The sequence below is a fragment of the Cottoperca gobio genome, chromosome 6, assembly GCF_900634415.1.
Source record: "Cottoperca gobio chromosome 6, fCotGob3.1, whole genome shotgun sequence".
In the NCBI taxonomy this organism is placed as follows: domain Eukaryota; kingdom Metazoa; phylum Chordata; class Actinopteri; order Perciformes; family Bovichtidae; genus Cottoperca; species Cottoperca gobio.
The window spans coordinates 6,252,446-6,264,217 of record NC_041360.1 but is presented as its reverse complement, the minus strand read 5'-3'; positions in this window follow the sequence as shown (position 1 = coordinate 6,264,217).

The following is an 11,772-nucleotide window of genomic DNA, read 5'->3' as shown; positions in this document are numbered from 1 at the left end:
AAGCAACAACCTTCGGGTCACAAAAGTGAAGTCAATGTGTAAAGGCCTAAACGTCTTTGTAATGGCCTGTATGGGGCGACTGGTTGCAAAAAGAAGTCCAACAGTCTATGACAAAATTACCCAACTTCTCACTTGCTTATTACCTCAGTAAACATTTTCATTTTTGAGTGTATTGTCTCAATTTTTCTCAAGTCTGCTTCACTACAATATGATAGGAATAGGAGACAATAAAACAGCGTATGCGTTATGACATGGCTACCTTGTGATTGACAGATGTCCGGTCTGGATGCTCTCTGTGTTTTCGAACTTTAACAGGCCTCAAAACCACTAACAAGTGAGTGACGTCACTTTGACGACATCCACTTCTTATACAGTCCATGCTGCTGCCTTATTACGATAGAGATTTGTCAATGCTGCATTGAGAAATAACAATGTAAAAACTTTGAAAATGTGTCCTGAAGCACAGTGTCAACAGTTTATCGGGACAAATTCTTCAATATAAAATAATTCCAGAACAAACTGCCCACAGGTTCCCTTTACCCAACAAGTCTCTATTCGCCAAAAACGTTTCCTCATGATGTCCCCCAGTGAGAACTGCTCGATGTGTTGACTGGGCTGTCTGGTCATACTGGAGGCCCAGTTGAGTTCAAGCCAGTTGAGCACCAGAATACTTCTCTACCCAAGTTAGCGGTGGGCGCAGCTGAGTTTTTATTAAAACGGATTCAGGAAATAGATAGATAGATTAATAATGTAACAACCAGCACAAAACTTTATAAAGCCAAATGTTTTAACAATAAGCACTTTAACTTTATAACCAGGTTACATTGTATTACATGAAAAATAGACATTATGGGTTTGCAGCCAAGTTAATCCTGTCACTTTCTGCCATAAGAAGGATGTTACCAATGGAACTTCCCACTCTTGATGTCAGTGTGCATGTGTATTTGCACGATGCACACCCGTCCTCGTACACTGCAGTGTGGATGTGTGTACTTCCAGTAAAATTAGTTCAAGTTCCGTATGTTAAGATTCAAGATACGCTTTGGGCCTTATTGCTATGACAAAAGGTTTGAAAACTAAAAGTAATGGCATTACATGGAAGTCCTTTGATATTGCCAAAGCATTAATAAAGCAGATTTTTCATACGATAAGCCTTCCGTGTGACTATTTCTCTCGTGTCCTCACACACAGCTTTGTCATCAGATTGAAATCATTCTGACAAACTGTGGTCACGTGCTTTGACAGAACAGCAGGTCTGAGTCACTTCTACAGATTATTCACTAGGGGTCAGTGTGCATTCAGCTATGGCCACTGCAGTTATGTTTTCTTTCTGTTCACTTAACAACTTCTGGCCTTACCAGATGTCATATATATATATATATATATATATATATATATATATATATATATATATATATATATATATATATATTTATATATATTTATATATATATATATATATATATATATATATATATATATATATATATATATATATTATATATATATATATTTATATATATGTATACATCTGTGTCTACACATTTGGCAAGGCAGAATATTGCATGAAGGTGGGCAGATTGTAGAGACTCAACAGAGATAATAGATCAGCATTACAGCATATCCCAGCAGGCATTTTAACCTCTTTGGCACACAAGCTATGCAAACCCCTTCTAATGCGCAACATGGGTCCAAAAGGACCCGTATTTGTTTCCTATGTGATTTCATGCATGGCTCAGTGTTTCTTTGCTATAATTTTGGAAATCAATTTATTTAATCATTTAATGTTCCAAGTATTCATTAAATATCTTGTTTTTGATGACCACAAATCATTATTTTCATTTTTTATTTCTTAATTTATAAATTAAAATAGTTTTTGTATCACTACATCAGGTTTACACACACAGGTCTAAAATGACCCATGTTGGTAAAGTGTGATAACAATAAAAAAAAGACAAAAAATACTATAATAATAATGTTGTTGAATATAATGTGGTTTGGACCAAACAACACATTTCATATTTTTAATCTTTAGTTGTCACTTTGTCACCCTCACACATAACATACATCATACAGCAGATAACACTGTGAGATATTGAACTGTTAGTGTGTCTGTAGTGTAACTGTTAGTGTGTCTGTAGTGTAACTGTAGTGAACTGTTAGTGTGTCTGTAGTGTAACTGTAGTGAACTGTTAGTGTGTCTGTAGTGTAACTGTAGTGAACTGTTAGTGTGTCTGTAGTGTAACTGTATTGAACTGTTAGTGTGTCTGTAGTGTAACTGTATTGAACTGTTAGTGTGTCTGTAGTGTAACTGTAGTGAACTGTTAGTGTGTCTGTAGTGTAACTGTAGTGAACTGTTAGTGTGTCTGTAGTGTAACTCTAGTGAACTGTTAGTGTGTCTGTAGTGTAACTGTAGTGAACTGTTAGTGTGTCTGTAGTGTAACTGTATTGAACTGTTAGTGTGTCTGTAGTGTAACTGTAGTGTAACTGTTAGTGTGTCTGTAGTGTAACTGTAGTGAACTGTTAGTGTGTCTGTAGTGTAACTGTAGTGAACTGTTAGTGTGTCTGTAGTGTAACTGTAGTGAACTGTTAGTGTGTCTGTAGTGTAACTGTAGTGAACTGTTAGTGTGTCTGTAGTGTAACTGTAGTGAACTGTTAGTGTGTCTGTAGTGAACTGTTAGTGTGTCTGTAGTGTAACTGTAGTGAACTGTTAGTGTGTCTGTAGTGTAACTGTAGTGAACTGTTAGTGTGTCTGTAGTGAACTGTAGTGTGTCTGTAGTGTAACTGTAGTGTAACTGTAGTGAACTGTTAGTGTCTGTAGTGAACTGTTAGTGTGTCTGTAGTGTAACTGTAATGAACTGTTAGTGTGTCTGTAGTGTAACTGTAGTGAACTGTTAGTGTGTCTGTAGTGAACTGTTAGTGTGTCTGTAGTGAACTGTTAGTGTGTCTGTAGTGTGTCTGTAGTGTAACTGTAGTGTAACTGTAGTGAACTGTTAGTTCAAATTAAGAAAGAACAAATGAAAATAATGATTTGTGGTCATCAAAAACAAGATATTTAATGAATACTTGGAATATTAAATGATTAAATAAATGTATTTCCAAAAATATAGCAAAGAAACACTGAGCCATGCATGAAATCACATAGGAAACGAATACGGGTCCTTTTGGACCCATGTTAGAAGGGTAGTGATACAAAAGTGATTTTTATTCAAAAGGTAAGAAAGTAAAAATGAAAATAAGAATTTGTGATGATCAAAAACAATACATTTACATATTTGTATTCTTCTTCTCTTCTCTATTTATGTCTCTTATACATATTCTTTTATAGTATTGTTTCATATCTTTATGGTATTTTTTTCTATTCAATATTTATGTTTCTTGTACATATTTTTAAGAGTATTTTTCTTATTTGTATTGTACTCTCTTCTATTCTATGTTTATGTTTCTGGTACATATTTGTATAGTATTCTTTCATACTTTTCTTGTATCTGGGGTTAACATTAATGATGTTTTATTTTCATTTAAGCATTTTATTATTTGGATAGATGTTCAAACACTGCTCTATTGTACTGTTTTATCTTTAAGGCAGTGGGTGTGCCATAACTCAAATGTATTTTCAAGACTGAGTGCATTAGTTTGATGTTTTTGTTTGAAATATGGTTTGTTAATTGTTTCACCGGTGAAATACTCTGCAGCAGTGGATGGTTGGGTTCCCAGTCTGACTGTCTGACTGTCTGACTGTCTGACTGTCTGACTGTCTGTCCTCCTTTTAATAAATGTTCTTAATAAATATCCAGTTATGACTGACAACTGCCATGATTATGAAGATGACTTAAAATAAAGTCTTTGTTTAGAAGGCTTTATATTTTTGTGAATTATTTAACAATATCCTTTTTAAATATTTATTTATGTATTCAGTTTTATTTTTGACTTCCCCCCCCCCCATTTGGGGCTCCATAATGAAAGTATCTGACAGTCCCATGTACATTTAAATATATGGGTTGGTTTATTGTAATAAAGGCCATATGTTAGTAATTAAGAAACCTTTTAAAATATATCTACAAGCAGCCATCTTTTTTAAGCTCTTTTTTTTTTTACAAGCATTGTTTTTCAATTAGATTTATTACATGGAACATCTTTGTGAGCAGTGTGAACTTCTATTAAAATGCACCGAAACAGATTGCAAACAGTGTTCGTGTGCTAAGAATAGAGGCGTTTCTTTACAGAGCCAAGTCCCCACTGAATAAGTAATCATGGTGTGTGTAAAAGTTTAGCGTTGTCTTTTGTGGTCAGAGTATATTTGTGTAGGGCAAAAAACTGGTTTTCACAACTTTAAACATGGCCTTTAAAAAACATTTCTGTGTTAATCTTTGTCCCAAACTAAATGTTCTGATTTAATATCCTAGACACTCTGGGCCCCTCTTCACCTGTTGTTTAAAATAATAATAATAATAATAATAATAATAATAATAATAATAATAATAATAATAATAATAATAATAATAATAATAATAATAATAATAGTAATAATAATAATAAAAACCCAAACTCTATAAATCTGCATGTGAATAATTTATTACAAAAAGTAATATACATTTTCATGCATAGCCCATATAACATATACAGTAAACCATAAAATATTTTCCTATTTGGTGTAATAAACGAGGCTTTATGGTGATGTCTGCATTTTATCCAATTCATCAAATGTGTAAGCACAGTTTCTGGCAAAGGGCAGAGTTAGCACTTCAATATTCATAACATATTGGGTTTTAAGAAGGTCAGAATAAAAAAAAAGAACATATGTGGAGGAGTCTACGCACAGCAGGCAGTCAACTGACGGGATAACCGAGGCAGGATGTTGAAAGATGACATCTGAAGCACACTGTTATAATACAAGGCCTGATCAAGTCTTGCAGTTAAAAAATAACAACTCACAAGCAGCTGGAATCCGGACCAGGAGAGGATTTTGTGAGCGGCAAATGGAATCAGCTTTTATTTTTAACCTGGGTCCCAAATGTATCCATGTGGTTGATTTTCACGTTCATCCCCAGAGAATGAAAAGTTAACATGTGACAGCAGAGGGAGGTTTAGTGAGAAACTGCTGCTCTGCATTCATTCGAGCCACTCATTCATTGCTACTTTCATTCACTTCATTTTCATTGTCTCTCCTTCCATATTCAAATGGGGAGTGTCTCTCACTTATCCGTGCGAGTACAGAGTGTTTTAAATGGTAAGGTTTTAGTTCAATGGTTAGGTTTAGTTCATGTGTGAAGTAGTGATAATACAACTGGCTAAATGACACTTTGATTATACTGCACAAGTTGTGTGAGAGATTATAAAAGGGATTTTTTTTGGATACATATTTTGCTGTTAAACATGGCCCCCATTTACTTCAATTCATCAAGAGTTACTGTATGTTTTGTTTTTTTATTCTTCTTTCATTTCGGAGGCATGTGAGGAAAACAAAGCTTTCTTCAAGAATTCAAGATAACACGGGGGGAGTAATTGATATACAAATGGTCCTTTGAGGGGTGAAGTGTTCCTTTTAATGCACCTACACATCCATGAAACACTCATTCATATTTCACTTATTTTTCCTAATGAAACCTTTTCCAGGAGTGTGTGGTTGTGCTGTGTACACACGGTGCTGACTCTCCTGTTTGGTGTGTTTCACCTGTTCGGGCAGGGCAACTTTTTTTTTTCTTTTTTTTTTTACACACATTTAGTTGATCAGGAAACTCTCAGCTCCACCCAACTTGAACCTGAGCAGATTTACTGACATCTGTTTTGGTTGTGAAAGACCCACGTTGCACAAATACAGCTTTCTTTTGATTTATATTGTAAAAAATGTGAAAGTGAGACATATAGCTGGTATGGTCAAATGGTAATAGACCTTTTAGTAGAATGAGGTTTCTCTTTTTGAACTTTCTTAAAACGCGTTCAATATCATACCAAATGTTTCCCGTTAACAATCCCAGGGTTAAAGGTTGCGTCGGTGAAGACACAATTGATGCCAAAAGGAAATAAATCCTGCCAGACCAAAACTTAACATTGTTCTTCCCTGATATTGGATATGGAGGGATTTTTAAGGGGGAGGCCCTGTACAGTAGGTGTAGGGATCACACACATGTATAAGGTAAATGCTTATATAAGGAGCACACACCTTGCAGCTGCTTTGCCTTCATGCAAAAGTGTGTGGTCTGTGTTTCAGGCAGATCAGATTCAGCACACACATGGACTGAGGTGCTTTTACCCAGAATAATGCAGTTTAAAAAAAAATATGAATCTCTTAGTTTGATATCCACATTCATACTGTCATACTGTCCCATATATTATCTGTTTATTCATTATTTTCCAGAGACACAAGAAACACTGGTGTACTAACACAGACCAGAAGCCTCCATTACATAAGCAACATGCTTCTCACAAACCTGGCTCTTATTATGCAAATGCACCATAAGAGCTTTGTGTTTCAGCCAAAGTGACTTGCCAAAACTCACGATGTGTGTGTCCAGAGATTATTCCTCAATTTAAGTGGGAAATACTGATGCTAATCATATGCAGGTGTACTTCAGCCAAAATAAATAGCTTCAGGGGAATTCCCTGCAGGCCAGGTAATTTAATTTGGGACAGAATTCCGTGCTTCTTGTTGCGATGAGAGGCATTTGCAAGCAAAGAAATCCTGCGACAACTGCACAACTAGTTTGGCAGTAACACTATTGGAATGGATTACAGGAAGAGTAGAGCAAATATTTAGCATTGGCTACTAATGCTGTGTCTCAATTCGTATTCTACCGTGAGTACACTTCCATGTAGTAGCCTACACTGTGTACACTGTGTACTTACTTGCGTAGTGCACAAATTTCGACAGGGTAGTGTTGCCTCATATCAAACACAGTTGTTGTGCAGTCAAAGGAAATAACGATTAACGCTGTTAGCTAGCTAGCTAGCAGACTTATCGTTTGCGGTACTAAATCTTTACAGACTGCTAAACTAACCAAATAAACATAGGCCTACTGATGGCTTCTATCCGAATTTAGGGGTACACACATGTGTAACTTCTATTTGTGTAGTACATTGTTCATCATAGCAACCAAAACCGCTACTAGTCCCTCACCTAGAGCTACGTAGCAAAGATGGCGACTGTTGAGGGTGAGGAGTGTCCACACTAAACCTTTTGACGGTTATTAGTACACCATCCAGGTACACATAGTGTACTGCATTTTGCCCTACTTCCCATTGTGACCGCACTTATGCACTCAACATAGCAAGTGTAGCTAAAGAAGTACGCAAATCGAGACATAGCTTCAGACTATATACACAGACTATATATTCAAACAAGTGGTGTTATATTGAATCTTTTTATATTCTATAGTCTTGGTTAATATATCGCACGCCACTAACAATTCATTATAGAACCATTTTACAGGATTCATTATAAATAACCCAGAGGGCTCGTTCCAAAGCACCCATGGGTTTCCTTAAAATTCTTTACAATGAAACCTTGAGGTTTTTTATTAGCAATAAAATGTGATTTTAAATCACAGAAAAGGTTTCCCTTTGATTAAACAATTATTATCATGACCATTTTAATAACTTTATTAGTTTTACAAAACGTATTAAAATAATCCAAATCACTTAAAACAAGAGCATCGTCGGATCACACACATGCATGCACACGGCCACAGGCGCAATATATTTGGCCTGGGTTCATGCTGTTACATTCTCATTTAAAATGGGTTTTCTGATGTCATGATATATGACATGTTTTTCTTCTTCTTGATTTTAACTCCAAAGTGGCAATCTGTCAGATGCTCTGTAGCAAAAATAGGAATCCTTTTGGCCAGTGGGGAAAAGATGTGAAATGCCTCCACCCACCACTTCTGAACAGAAAAAGGGGAAATACTGGCGCCCATTATAGACTTGTGGTTTTTACACACTTAATGAGGCCAAATCCAAAATCCAGTCTGTGCCACAGTTTCCCTGTTTTTCTGAGTCAGTCTCTTGATTACATTTCTTGTCTCTGTGGTTCTCTGCATGTCATACACAACCCTTTATGGTTATAAAGACATAGACAATGCTGTTTGTGCTGCACTTGTGTTTTGATCACTGCCCATAGACCATAATTTAAAAGCCGGATTTTATAATCACATAATTACATTAATCCCCTGTAAAGTTATTTGGTGGCTAGAGGACGTTCACAGCGCGCTGGTGAGAGAAAAAACACGCCATCATGTAATGTGACTTTTTGAGCCCTCTTCTTGAGTGTGGTCATTCTCTTGTCATCATGTTGAACCCACATGTAACAGCCATGTCATGTGACCCATTTTGGAATATATAGGAATAGTTTGACATTTCGGGAACTCTGCATATGCTGAGAGTTAGAAGAGAAGATTGACTTGTCTGTTAAATATGAAGCTACAGCCAGTTAGCTTAGCATAGCATTCAGACAGGAGACAGGGAATGTAATACAATCTTCCTACCACCACTTCTAAAGCTCACTAATTAAAGGGACAGTTCAGTCCAAAATAAAAAATGTTCCTCTTACCTGTAGTGCTATTTATAAATCTAGATTGTCTGGGTGTGAGTTACCAAGTATATTCTCTCAAATATAGTGGCGCTAGATGTGCCAAAAAGATACATTTGAAAAACTCAGCAGCAATGTCTCTTTCCAGAAATCATGACCCGCTTACTCAAGAAAATCCACAAACCTTGTTGTGAGCGGTTTCATGTAGGAACAATTTTCTTTCTACGGTATCACCGTGCAGAAGGAAGTGTGCATCTACTCATGGAGAGCTCAGCTGAGCCTCCTGAGCTCAGCTGAGCTAGCTAACGTTACAGCTCAGTCGAAGTGGATGGAAATAACTCTTACCTCTTGTGCTTTTACCAACAAGCCACTCGTCCATGAGTACATGGATAATCATGAGTAACCAAGTCATGATTTCTGCAAAGAAAACGTGCAGTTGAGTTTTTCAAATAGAGGAAACATTATTTTGGGGTGAACTGTCCATATGTCATATCTCATTTGTTTAATCTGTACAAAGTGTTAGAGGAAAGGTCCAGGCTGCCTGGTTCCCTCTTCTTCCCCTTATTTATGACGTGCTGGGCTATCGAGCAGCTAGCTGTATCTTCACATTTAGCTTACAGACATGACCGTGGCATTATTTTAATAGTTTCACAGTACAAGCAGCAACAACAGTAATATATCACAAATGGATAATATTAATTTCCAGACAAACATTTTCTTCCGGCGTGGCACACCAGCAGCATCAAAACAACAAAGCTTCAAATACCATTCCCAGTCCAACCAGCCTTATACTTGACTATTTCCTACATTTGACCTCCCAGTCAGCAGTCAGCCAACTTGAGCTGGAATTTTAAGGAGAGGGGTTCAAAACCAGTCCGGTCAAGGTTTTCCACAAGATATCTCAGCAAACAAGTCTTCAGTGAGGAGCCTGAGAAATCCACAGCTAAGAATTTGCATTGGTTTCAGGATAAACATCTCCTGCAAAATGAACAGTTCTCCCGGTCCCTCACTTTCTTCTTTCTGTAAACTTGTCTTTCCTCTCCACCCTCTGTCTCTCTGTCTCTGCTCCCCTCATCCGCACATCCATCACCCCTGTCTCCTCACTTCCTTCCTCCCTTTCTCTCAAACTTTCTTCTGAGCTTCCCCTCTCCTCTTCAAACTATCTCCCTGACCTCTCCCTTCCACATTTTCCCTTTCCTCAAACCTCACATTCTGTGTCTTTTCCTTCTCCCTTGGATAAGAAAAAAGCTATATCTATATTATGTACGATCAGAAATTCAAATTCCAACAGCATACCAGCACAGCTTAACATTCTCTTGGGTTTGGATGGCCTCACTTCCTCTCTCTTCCTTTCCCCAACCCCTCTCCCACATGCTCCTCCTCGCTGCTCTCTCTGTAGTTTCATTCCTTCTTAGTTTGCACTGTATTCTTCTCATCATCATAAGGAAGTGGGATCACTTTATAACTGTCGCCAACACATGATCCACAACTGGATATCTAAAAAGTTTCTCCCATTCAATGACGTTTATTTTGAAAATAACTGGCCAGTGAAGATCCAGTTGCCAAAGAATTTAATTATCTCCTTCTTTTTTTTTTAAATCTACTTCATAAGAATTAATGGAATTGTTTTATTATAATATATATCTATATATATATAGAAAAAAAAACATAAAACCTTCTATTTATTCCATCCTCCAGAGTTTACGCTTTTGTGTGAATTTTTAATTTGAAGCTTCTGTTTTATTTTTGTACTTTATAGTAGCCGAGTATTAGTTTTTTTTAATCTGTAAACCATTTTGTGACATTGGGAGCAGTAGCAGAAGTTGTGTGATTCATAGTATGTTAAAGAGGTGTGTATGCTGTGATTATGATATGTGGCTTGAACTCAATGTTTTGATGAATATGGTATATGTAGTGGATAACTAAAGTATCTACAGCCATGAAAGCAGCTCTGTAAGCTTTTACTTAAATACAACTGTGCTCTGAGCTAAATGGCCTGATGATGGCACTGAATGGAAAGTTAAGGGTTTACCAAAGTTATTGCAATCCGTTTATGAAGGTCTGTACCAAATGTTGTAGCAAATCGTTTAAAATCACAAATGTCAATGTCATAGTGGAGAGAGAGGAAAATCAGGGAATCATCAAAGTCATTAGGACTAATCCTCCGTGCACCATGAATATTCTGTATGTACCAAAGTTTATAGAAATCCACAGAAAACACAAATGTCAGCCTCATGGTGACGTTAGAGGAAAAATCAGGGGATTACCAAAAGCAGGCTTCATCCTCTGGAGATTATGAAAATGGTATAGTAATCCATCAAATAGTTGTTGAGATATTTTAGTCTGGATCAAAGTGGTGGATCGATCGACATTGCAATCCATAAAGACCAGCGCTAGCGTGGCTAAAAAGGTGGTACGCTCTATGTTTACAGAATATTAGTAGTGTATGCTACTTTATTACTCTACCACAATTAGTAGTACATTATCCATATATTAGATAAAGAAGTGACATAATCCTTACAGTTTACATCCAGAAAAAGAGATGGTGGTAGCCTATACTTCACACATGATAGATGTGGTCTACTCTGTACTGTACTGTATGTTAAGATAAAGAAGTGGTGTACTCCGTATATTAAGAGGGAAGCGTTGTTATTACAGTAAGAAGTATACTTACAGCGCCTAAACCACTGTTGAGGACAGGACAATAGGATAATATTAACAAAAGTATGTTCTTTTTCTCACTTTTCTTGCGTCTCAGTCTCTCTCTCCCTCCCATGTGCTCAGGCTACTGCCTGCTATAACCTACTGGGACAATGCACTTACATAACAAATCCTTGTCTGTAATCCCAGCCTGTAGTGTAGCCCCTCCCCACACTCCTCTCTGTCTCTCTTCTCTCTCCCCTTCTTGATGCTTCTACTGGTGGTGGGGAGACTCCTTTATGTCCAGATTACTACGGAGGAAGCGACATGATCTCTTAATCTTAATCTCACCAAGTTACATGTATTCTCAGTATCAAGACTGAATCTCATGGCTTCATTTCCAATGGCTGAACCTGGTTTTGTGTTAGGAAGCACTTGGAAACTATCACACATGATACTTTCAGACTGTCATCTTATTGTAATTTGCCGTTAAAAATGATGATAGCTGCCCACCTGTCATGCAATGTGTCATTGCACATATTGCAATGTCAATAAAGATTCTCACATTAGGTTACAGGGTATGTGGAGGCACTCATCGCAAGGAA